Source organism: Rosa chinensis, chromosome 7 (assembly GCF_002994745.2).
Source record: "Rosa chinensis cultivar Old Blush chromosome 7, RchiOBHm-V2, whole genome shotgun sequence".
NCBI lineage: Eukaryota > Viridiplantae > Streptophyta > Magnoliopsida > Rosales > Rosaceae > Rosa > Rosa chinensis.
In genome coordinates, this window is record NC_037094.1 from 25,453,020 (window position 1) to 25,465,418 (window position 12,399).

Genomic DNA, 12,399 nt, shown 5'->3' on the forward strand with positions numbered 1-12,399 from the left:
CCGCGCCTCGTCCACAGGAGTACCGTCATGGAGAACCCATGTTGACTCAATTTACTCCCCGCTAGTCTCTCCCCCATCAGCGGAACCACTAGCGGCGCTATTGCTTGCTAGCCGCTCTTCACGCCTATTGCAGGCGGCAGCTTCCTCCCCCACCCTAGAACTCTCTGCATGACCGGCACGACCCATTTCCACCTCCCAAGGTATGGTCTGTAGCGGCTCGATGTCTAGCGATTCGGCCAGTGAGGTTCCTGCATGGGCAGACGAACGCAACGAGTCAATAAACACCCTATCCGCCACGCTGAACGACACGTCAGACCTGGAATACTCACTGCTCGAGATCTTTAGTATGCTAGCCATCACAAACCCTAAAACCCAAACCAATCAGTTCAAACAGGATCTAAACTCACCCTTATCTCTGTTTTCACCCAAGAACATCAAGAACACCCATACCCAGAAAACCCAGAAAGTGCCAAAACAAGAACAAAATGCACTCACTCCAACCCAGATTCGACCATCTACCAAGGCAAGAATCCTCAACCTCCTTTCAAACACCCAAAACCCACCCCCAAACACAACTCTAGACCCTTAGAAACATCGGAGAGTGCTAGAAACCACTTTGAAAAAAAAAATACAAAAACCAATAAAACAGGAACGAAATTTGGGGCTACCAACCTCAATGACAGAAACTCTGGTATGCTCGAAAGTGCACGTCTTCGATTCAGGAAATCTTCGTATTCCAAAGATCGACAACTCCATGGAGATTGCAGAACCTTCTCAGATCTCAGAGCAAGGCTTGAGGATGACGATAATAGGTAAAAGTACAAAGTGTTAAACCTCCATGTTTCCCTCTCTTTTATGTCAACATCAAAGCAATCTAGACAGTCCGTTGAAAAACGACGTCATACGACAACCGAACACGTGGCCCACGATCGCACTTAATCTCCTGACTAACCGAGGCGTCGCCTTGGTTACAAAATCAATAATTACCCGCATTTATGGTGAAGCGACGGGAGTGTTGTGCGAACATTATTCCACACGCTAACCCAATACATGTTCGGCCACGCGTCGAACGCTGTCAGACGAAGCGTCTATCAAAGGTTAACCATTGAAAAGGAAGACCACCAATCTTTGGGAGAATCTGATAGCGGAACTTCTCTCCATCTTGCAAGCGAGATAGTTCCCCCTAGGGGCAACTCCACTAGCGGAACTTCTCCCCTTTCATCTTGCAAGCGAGATAGTCCCCTCCAGCGGAACTTCTCCCTTTTAGTCTTACAAGCGAGATAATCTCCGCTAGGCGCAACTCCACTAGTGGAACTTCTCTCTTTTCATCTTGTAAGCGAGATAGTCTCCTCTAGGCGCAACTCTGCTAGCGAAACTTCTCCTTTTTCATCTTGTAAGAGAGATAGTCTCCGCTAAGTGCAACTCCGCTAGCAGAACTTCTCTCTTTTCATCTAGCAAGCGAGATAGTCTCCGCTCGGCGCAACTCCGCTAGCGAAACTTCTCCCTTTTCATCTTGCAAGCGAGATAGTCTCCGCTAAATGCAACTCCGCTAGTGGAACTTATCTCTTTACATCTTGCAAGCGAGATGGTCTCCGCTAGGCGCAACACCGCCAGCAGAACTTCCTCATTTACCTTACAAGCGAGGCCGTCATCGCTGACCGCAATGCCATTCACTTGGCTACCGCCAGGCAGGTCCCTGCGACACTGCTGGCCATGTACTATCAGCGGGGGGACTTCCGCCAATGGCGATTCTAGAGGCAACGCCTCACTTTGACAACCACCACCAAGCTGCGTTGCAGTCAAACCAAGGTCTTCGACGACCCTGATCAGGCATGTTGACCCCCGCCACTTGGGTATCAAAGATTGGGTTCACTACCCAACACCCTCTGCTCATCGCAGCTCCCCTCAACAAATAATACACCGGTCAAACGGAGGCCTATCTTAGCCGGGGAGTGGGGGACTCCTTGGGGGGCCTAATAGGGGCCCACCCGAAAGGGTATAAAGGATTTGTTCAGTAAGTCCATGGTTGACAACATACTGGCGCTAATTATGCTTTTGCAAGTCTGGCGGAAGTAACGCTTTGAACCGCTAGGCAACTCCCCAACCAAGATTGCCCTCCTTGACTGGGGACTTGGGGGACTTGTACTTACATAGGCATTTGCAAGCATAATTAGCTACAATGAGCCATGCTCATACTACCGCTAGCGGTACCAACTCTCGCCAAAGGAGTGACCTATCGGAACACAACCAAGTAGCCTGAGCCCCAGCTTACCCCCATATCACCGCCGACGCGCCGCGCCAAGATAGCATCAGAAGCTCCAGAAGTTAGGGACTGAAGCACATCAGTCCCACATCGAAAACATGGAGAAGATCAGCTCCTTCCTCACCTACAAAAGGTTCTCTCCTCTCTCCTCATTAATTACTCATTTACTATTCATCTACTGTTACTTTGTCAACATAAATATATTGACTAACTTAGGCATCGGAGAAGAGAAGACCGCCCAACGCGGTCTTCCTCTGACACCCTCTGTATTTTACTTGACAGGTAAACGGAAGCTCTGAATATCACAAGTAGCGGTCCGCCCATCAGATCAGCATTAACCGAGGTTCAGCTACTGCTGAACTTCAAGCTCAATGGTTTTGATCACAGCCATGACTTCAGTAACAATGGAGATAAGAATATCCAAATTAATTAGAGAAAAATGCTCCAATCACGACCATGAAAATCTCGAAATACTCCACATAACCTGTTTGGCCAGGGTCATTTCTCCAAGCACCATCCATATAAATTTTAACCAATACCATTATAGAAGGAAACCAATTAACTTTAGGATTAATTTCAGTTTACCACCCTGAGGTTTGGGGATAATTTCATATTAGTCCCTGTCCTCTCAATTTAATCAGTTTATCTCTCGAGCTTTTCAATTTTCCTCAACTGTGTCTATTCCGTCCAATTTGGACATTAAGTTTGACAAAAAAAACCCACTTTAAGGGCTAAAATTGTCATTTCAAGGAAAAAAAACACCATGACAAAAAAAACCATGATAAAAAAAATTATTCTTTTTTTTTTTAATTCTCTCTCATTGAAGAAGAAGAAGATTTTTTGTCATGGTTTTTTTATTTTTTTTATTTATAATTCTCTTCTTCTTTAATGAGAGAGAATTTAAAAAAAAAAAAACCATGACAAAAAAAAAAAAAATTAAAATTTTTATCATGGTGTTTTTTTTCCTTGAAATGACAATTTTATCCCTTAAAGTGGCTTTTTTTGTCAAACTTAATGTCCAAATTGGACGGAATAGACACAGTTGAGGAAAATTGAAAAGCTCGAGGGATAAACTGATTAAATTGAGAGGACAGGGATATATTGAAAAGCCCTCCTTGTCATAAAATCTGGACTCTCTGTCTAATCTATTGGTCTTTATCTGGTTGTACGTCTTTATCCTGAACACATAGCTTCTCACTGCACACTGCATAAAACTTTATCCACATTCGTCGACATCAATGGAAGAAGAAGAAGTAACTTACATGGGTCTCACACCTGTTGGACTTGACGTCTACAATATGAATCCCTTTAAGACGTAGCTAGCCAATTTAGACTATATCAGACTAAGGATAACATGATGACCAGAAAAACACTAATATATGAATGCGTCAGACTTCATGTGTTGATAGCAGAATTTAGTAATATTGCCTAATTAAAGTGCATTGTGCCATGCTTCATAGAGTGCTGTAATGCTTATTTCACAATCCTCCTGCTGTTAAATGTTTCATGCAAATGTTCATGATCAAAAAATACCGTATGCATCTTCAATACTAATTCAGCTAATTTCGTTGTTTATCACTCCTTCAAGGAAGATGAATAGCCAAGAGGTTGAACTGCAACCCAGAGGTTAGTCCCTTTATATCAATAGCATGCATCATGTTTAGCCTAGCTTATTGAGTACCAAGTAAATAATCAAGGAAAATGTTCAGTTCACTAATTTTTTTTGGCAATCGCTCGGTTCGCACATTAATTTGTTTACCAAATAATATGTCATGACACCAAACACAAATTTAGGGGGTAAAAATTTGGAGAATCCAATAAAATTATTTGAAAATAGTTTCTGAACATCAACTTTTATGTACATGTGTGCTGGTACCGGCCAGTTGGAGAGGAAAGATCACACATTGGAAAAGTGACAAATAAAATATAACTTATAAGTGGGTGGATCTCACCTAATTGTACCGAGGCCTTTTGTGATTAAAACCCAACACCTATCGGGTGGTTAAGTTGAGACAATATTGGTACAATGGTGGGCCACGGGCCACGGGCCATGGTTGTCGCTGTTTAACATGGTATCAGAGCGGGTCTCTCTCTAATTGCGTCTCCAATTGTCATGGGCCCGAATTTGGGTTCCTTATATTGCCATCGGAAAATTCCGACTGGATTGTTACCAAGTGTCCGATGTGGGCCTTGGATTGTTATATTGGCCAAGTCTCCAATATGAGACTTGTGTCCCAATTTCCACATTGTTAATTAATTTCACGTGCTAACCTAGAGTTAGGTTGCACGTGAGGGGGCGTGTTGGAGAGGAAAGATCCCACATTGGAAAAGTGACAAATAAAATATAACCTATAAGTGGGTGGATCTCACCCAATTGTACCGAGGCCTTTTGTGATTAAAACCCAACACCTATCAGGTGGTTAAGTTGGGACAATATTGGTACAATGGTGGGCCACGGGCCACGTTTGTCGCTGTTTAACACAAACTCCGGCCTAAACTCTTCTGGTAACCGACTGGAATCAACTAATTACAAGTGGTGGCTTCGTGTGACCATCTATACCGTCTTTCTTCTCACCAACCAACCAGTTCTTCTTCCTCTCCTTTGTTTCTTTTCATCAACAACCACATTGACTACAAACTCTATTGGTAGTACTACTTCATCATCTGCTTCCAAACTACCAAAACTCACAACAATGGTATTCCTCTACATTGCCCTTGGCTTGCTTTTGACGGCAGACAACATGATGTACTCTTACGGGCTTCTCTTTCTCCCCGTCTCTACTTACTCTTTACTATGTGCAACCTAATTGGCCTTCAATGCGTTGTTCTCTTTCTTTCTGAACTCTAAAAAATTTACTCCTTTTATACTCAACTCTCTTGTCCTTGTCACTATGTCTGCCTCCGTTCTCGCCATCAATTCTGACTCCGAAAACACTACCGATCACATCTCTAAAGGTAAGTATGTGATCGGTTTCTTGTGTACCCTCGGCACCTCCGCGACTTACTCATTGTACCTTTCCCTTGTGCAACTTTCATTCCAGAAGGTGATAAAAAGAGAGACATTTTCTACTGTCTTGGATATGCAATTATACCCATCGTTTGTTGCGACATGTGGTTGTGTGGTAGGGCTTTTTGCAAGTGGGGAATGCAAAGGCTAGGTTTGGAAAGTGAGATGAAGGAATATAAAGAAGGAAAAGTCTCTTATATAATGACCCTGCTCTAGACTGCTGTGTCATGGCAAATTTGTTCAGTGGGTTTGGTGGGGTTGATTTTTGAAGTGTCTTCTCTCTTCTCCAACGTCTGCCACTAGTTTCCATTCTTGCTGTTATCACTTTCCTTGATAAAATGGATGCAATGAAGGTGATAGCAATGCTTTTGGCGATCTGGGGCTTTCTTTCCTACATATATCAACATTACCTAGATGACTTAAAATCCAAGGAAAACAGAATGGCAATCAAATTTCTAGGATTGCCTGAGAGAATTCAGAAATTAATTTCCAAGATGATATTTGAAATTAACTTATAGCATACTAAGTCGTTTTATGGCTTTAAGGACTTGTGGGTTCTGGTTATACGAAGAGATACATTTTATACTTGTTCGGTCACTGATTTCGTCTTGGCTGGCTGACAGAGAGCGACTACTCATCCTTTTGGTCTGCATCGAACGACGTGGGTGCCGGTGCCGGTGGTTGACGACGGCGGGTGTCCAGGCGGGTCTGGCAGGGGTCATGGTTAGAGGGTGTGAGATCCAGCACCGTGTTGGGCCTCCGCTTGCTTTGTTTTGGGCCCAGTCTATTTAATTTTTGTTTTTGTTTTTTTGTTTGGTTTTTTTTTTTTTTTTTTAACTCTAGCATAGGTTAACTCTTTTAGCATTGTTTTGTAAGGTGCCCTGTCTGCGTAGGGTGATCTTAAGGTTCAATGAATAATATTAGGGTAAGTTCTTGGTTTCCTTTCGGTCCTCATCCTAGTATGTAGTGTTAGGTTATTGGTTACGCTGGTCTTAATTTTAGGATAATGTTGCAAGTTAGGTTTCCTTAGATATCTTCTTTCATTTGGTTTTTGACATGTGACTTCCTAAGGATGGCTCAATCTAGATATCTTGTTTAATTTGGTTTTAGCCATATGACTCCCTAAGGATGGCTCAATCTTGTTGTAGCCCTACTTTTGGGTGAGTTATTTTATGGGAAAATTACTGGTCCCCTCCCTATACTTTGGGTGCGTCGACAGTTCAGTCCCTGACATCTTAATTTTAACAAATAACTCCCCAAACATTCAAATCTTACACAATTTTGGTCAAAAATGACCATTTTACCCCTCACTTCCTCTTCTTTTTTTCCCTCTCTCTCTCGCTCTCTCTCTCTCTCTCTCTCTCTCTCGCTTGTATATAATCATAATTGGAAATTATGGAAACTCATTTAAATAAAAACAAACTATTGCGGTGCAATCCTAGCCGTTGATCTATCCACCGCTTCATTCTGGCCCTTAATTACAATATAAGTTGGGGTATTTATATTCCTTGATCAGTTCTAGAAAACACGAGAGAGAGAGAGAGAGAGCTGGGAGCTCTGACCCGGACTCCACCGTGACCTGAGAAGGAAACCTAACCAGGGGGACGCCGTCCGGCCACCCCACTACTGTGCGCGGCCACCAGCAGCTTCATCTCGGTGTCATCTACGTCCCTGTGGTCCCAGATTATACATGCAGCTACTGGGAACGGAGAATCGAAGATCCAAAGCTTGAAGAATCTCCGGCGAGTTTCAACGAATTCCGGCGACTCCAGCCACCGTTTGGGGTGTATTTGGTATGGAAATTCATCCCCTCGTCATGCTCTACATGTTTATGTAATTAGTTTTCAATTGGATCATGTTTTGACAACTTCATTTCTGGGTTCATCTCGGTTCTGCCGTGTTCTTACGCCGGCGACTTTCCCTGCATTCTGGGCTCTGTTTCTTGCTCGGCTACAATCAAAGATCAACCCTAGAGAAGCTTGTTGAGCGGCTACCATGGAAATCAACAGTTCACCATAATTCCAGTTTCGGCAGTGAACTCGGGAAGCTGAGTTTGGGTGATTGAAGTTGATTTTCAATTTTCCTAGGTAAAACCCCGACCTTGAATCAAAGTTTGGTACTTGGTGACAATCGGATGTTAGTCCCTGAAAGTTGAAGATTTGGGTTGGCTGTCTGGTATGGGTTGCATGTTCAGAATGAGAGTGTGTTGATGAATTTGCTACTGGTATCAAAATTTTGGATTGGGGTTGATTGCTTTGTTGTATGCTTACTGTGAAATGGTTGACATGTGATGTAGGGGTTAATTGAATTATGTTGTTAGGTCGGAATGCCGGATTTTGGTGTCGTTGGAAAGGATTGTGGAGAATTGGGTCGTGCAGCGCGATTTCACGACAGGCCTGGAATTCGAAGACGACACTCAAATATCTCCGTTCAAGAATTTTCTCTATCCTTTGTCAAAGGAAGTGATGAGAAACCCATTGGTGCTCTAGTCATCGCAGACGTACGAGCGATCAGCCATTTGGTACTAGTTTGACCGGTGTTTGGACGACGGCTGAGAACTGACTTGTCTGGTCACTGATCAAGTGCTTCAGTCAATGTAGTTGAAACCAAACATTGGACTAGCCGGAGCCATTGAGGAGTGGGTGAATAGGAAGTCGAGATTCTGGTCAAAATTAGGGTTCAAAAGCTCAGTGAAGAGCCTTTGATGGTGGAGTCGGGTGAGGACGTGGAGCGGGCAAAATGACAGAGAAGAGAGAGAGAGAGGGAGGGGGGGGGGGGGGGGGAAAGAAAAAGGAGGAAGTGAGGGGTAAAATGGTCATTTTAGACCAAAGTGTGTGAGATTTGAATGTTAATTTTCCCTTATTTTATTTATAATGTTATCTACTTTTGATATTAAGGGATTGACACCAAATTGTCTCAAAAAGTTGATATGCATTTTATTTTTCTAAAATGGAAAATAAAAGAAAATGTATTTTTCTTACATCAATAATTTCATGAAGCCGAGGAGGTCTGACATCTGGCAAAACATAGTTTGCACCATCTTTAATGCCTTTCTAGCAAGAGTATGAGAAATTTGATTATTTCTCTTACGTACATGTTTCCAATTAATGATCTCAAATTCTAACATCAACTGACGAATTGCATCAAGCACTTCCCCAACGTCGCTTAGATCATGCTCAATGGCACCAAAACATTAAGCACATTTGCAGCATCTCCTATAATCCTTAATCTATTCACTCCAATCTGTCTATAAAGCTAGTGCCTCAATTGCATGTAGTTTGAGTAATGCGATCATGGGTGCAGCTCCTGCCTCTTTCAATCCACCATTTTCTTCAAGTATCACTACCCCATACCAATACAACCTGCACTTACATCACATGCCCCATCACCTGCACTTACATCACACGCCCCACTTCGGCCCCATGAAGTTTCGCCATTGCCTTTAGAGAAAATATCACAAATGGTTACTGAGTTATGACCCATTCGACACTTAACTCACTATATTTTCAACAATATCACTTAACTCACTAACTTTTACATTCGTCTTTCACTTAACTCACTGTCGTTAATTCTACCGTTAAAAGCCACTAAAATTGAGGGTATATTTGTCTAAACACTAAAAAAATGCATTTCTAACTTTAAAAAAAAAATTTGAAAAAAAAAAGACAATTTTTTTTTACTAAATACTTGTTACTCCCTATACTTTGCTCCATAAATGTCACGCCCTGAATTTTGAATAAATAAATTCAAAACCGAAACGTGAAAACATAACAATCACAAGAAAACACATAGAGAAATTTTCATTTTAAACTAAACCATAAAGCATCCGAGCTCACCGACAGCAATACGGACTCGCTCTTTAGAGTCACATATTACAAAGAGTTTACAAATTAAACTGAGTTACAATTTAATAAGTAAACACGCTCACCAACTCTCTACACAGCGGAAGACTAAAACCAAAGCACCCTACTATGTCCAAGCTACGCCAGCAACAACACCTCAGCTTTGACGACCGTTACTCTTACCTACACAATAAACCCTACACCATGGAATAGTGCACCGGGTTGAAACAACAACCTGGTAAGCTTGTGAAGCTCGTATGAGTAAACTCAATTAAAATGACTCACGTCACGCATGCTTATAATTTCTCAGCTCGTGAGATAATTAAAGCAACAATATTTAACTCCGCAAAACACAACCAATCCCGAGGAAAACCTTTCAACTCAAAGAAAAGAAACACACACCATGATTCCTTAAAAACCAATATTCTTTTCCCAAAAGAAACAACACAAGTCACCCCATGACAAAATCATAAGAAATGTTCACCTAACAAATCAATATGAAAATCCGGTCCAACCTGGACACGTTGGCAGACAGACTAGAGCTCTAACTGATATCGTAACTGGTAACCTCGGCTGAGATTCAGCCTTACGATTATGATTACCTGAGGTCACAACCTGCGACCCCGGATCCTTAGGTCAACCTGACCCTTAGATCAAAACATTTAAACGAGTCTCACTGGACCCAAAACATTATTCAAATCACCAAAAGGAGAAATCACAACATGTGACTCCCACATCTTCAAACACTTTTCCAAACAATGGAAATACCATTTCCCACAACATATTGTTTCCCGAAAAGTCATACCCCAAAACAATATATGAACTCACTTACAAATATTGTTTGCATCACAACAATTCTACCAATACATATATATTTCCGACATAAGTAAATGTTCAATTCAATAATTTACATATCACAATGCCGCACCATCCAGATATATATTCCACATAAATATATATATACATAGTCGTCCTCTCAGGAATAACTACTGATATCAACTATAGTTCATACGTATTAAAACCAAGAAATTCATTTTCTTACCTGTGAGCCGTAGCCCTATGAACCGTAGCCGATCGAGTTCATATTATTTCAAACAAATCTTTATTTTCAAAAACGATTTACAATTATCAATCAATTTCGACTATTAAATAACTCGGTTCGTAAATGAACCGCGTGAGATCTACTCACCTCTAAATCTCGCTGCGTCTTCATACGCCATATGAGATACACATGCATAACAATCCATCTAAACAACTTCGTCAAACACCTAATAAAATACGACCTCGATTTAGTAACTGAAACACATAAAACAATTAATTTCTGAACTCCCAAATCAATCCAACAATCCAAAAGTAAAGCCAATCGAGGAAAAACTTCATCCGAGACCACTTGAGGTCTCCAGAATACTTATATGATCAACATATCAAAACTACAAGTCGATCGGATGGCCGAATTCTCACGGATAGAAAACCAATCGAACCGAAAACCCTAAAACTTGGAAAATTCATAACTTGCTCATACGATTTCCAAAAATTACAAACTATATATTAAAATTCTCATATCGATGTGTAGATTAAAAAGAGGACATAAAATGTTCTGGGGTGGCCGGAACCTACCGGAAAACACCACCACAGTGGCGGCACCGCTGCCCACCTAAAGTCAAAATTTGACAAAACTTCCAACACAAAAGTTCTTCATCTCGACTCCAATTACAACTTTCATAACTAGAAAAAAGTCTAAATCGAAGCCATATGGCCGGAAATTACCTCGAAAGCTCAGAAATTTGAAGAACTCTAGAATCACAATCTTCAAAATTTGACCTCCACACTTTGAATCGTTGCAAGCCACCTTAGAGAGAAGCATCTACATCCTCTGGGCTTCAAAAGCCCTGGCCTCAAGAAACACCAGCTATGGTGGTCGAAATCGTGAGCTCCAATCTAGGCGATTTGCAGCGCAGCTGCTAAACTTCCCGGCCTTGCTGCGTCGTGCATGGGCCTACTCACGTCGTGAAACTTCACATGGTTGTAGATGGGAGTGAAGCGAAGAGATAGGGACAAGAATCTCTGCCTATGGTGGCTGGACGGCAGAGAACGAAGCTGGCAAAGTTGGCTGGGCGGAAACGGGGTCGGGCTGAAGAGAGAGAAAAAGTTTCCCGTTTTGGAAACTTCTTATTTTTCTGATTTTTTTCCTATTTAACCAAAATAGAAACTTTTTCCAAAGGTCATAACTTCTTCATATGAACTCTGATATCCACGAACTCGTATCGACGTGCTCTACGACTTTCGTGAAGGAAGTTTTCACAAAATTGAAACGTACAAAAAGTTAACCTTTGCGTCCCCCCCCTAAAGTCATACTTCCGAATAAAAATTCGTTTGAAACACTTCCGCTCCACCCTCGAACCACGAACTCATACAAACGAACACTTTATTAATCCCAAGAAAAATTTAGGAATTAATAACAAATTTCCGAGGTCTTACAATAAAACAGTTTAGTCCAAAATTTTTAAATTAAACATATTAGTCCTTATTCTTTCTAATTCTCATACAACATGTCCTAAAATGACTATTATACCCTTTTTTATTTTAATTTTTCTCTCTTTTTAAATTTATTTTTCTGCTTCTCTCTGTCTCTCTCTCTGGGATTTAGGATCCTCCACCATGGCCTTCATGACAAGACCCACAAATGCTCTGGTGACTCCTGCAGCTCATCTTCTTCACGCCTCTTTCTTGATTTTCATCTCCTTCACATGAAAATCAAGCAATTAGTTGCTGGGTTTCAATTTGACAGAAAGTTTTTAGGAGAGAGAGAAAGTAGATCTGGGATTTTTTCTCTCCTTCATGACTGGTCTCTCACATTAGCATGCAGCTCACCTCCACCACTAGTGTACTCACCGGCCTCCGACAAGTTTGGTCCTGCCTCCGCATCATCTGGCGACACCGGAAAATGGCCTACACTCCGATACATAGGTACTTAGAATTTTCTTTGGGCACCTAAACCTTATTCTTCGTGGAGATTCATCACCGGCCTGCAGGAACACAATTGCTGCAACTCCTCTCTTGCCCGATTACACTTCACTACTCGTACTCCCTCACTCATTTCACATCTGTCTTAGACCCAAAAAAATTTCATGGGTTCTTCGAATTCATATCAGGGAAAGACACAGCAGAGACAGAAGACTCGAGGAGAGAGAGAGGGCGTATTTGGAATCCACGACCCTATTCTTGATCAGCCAGAGCCCCCCTACCGGCGACACCTACTCCGCCATTGTGCTCATCAGCCGGCGACA

General features: G+C 41.8%; 1 pseudogene; it reads left to right on the top strand.

The window, feature by feature from the left end:
• Positions 1-2,361: 2,361 nt before the first annotated feature.
• Positions 2,362-5,788, top strand: LOC112177681 (annotated as a pseudogene).
• The last annotated feature ends 6,611 nt before the right edge of the window (positions 5,789-12,399 follow it).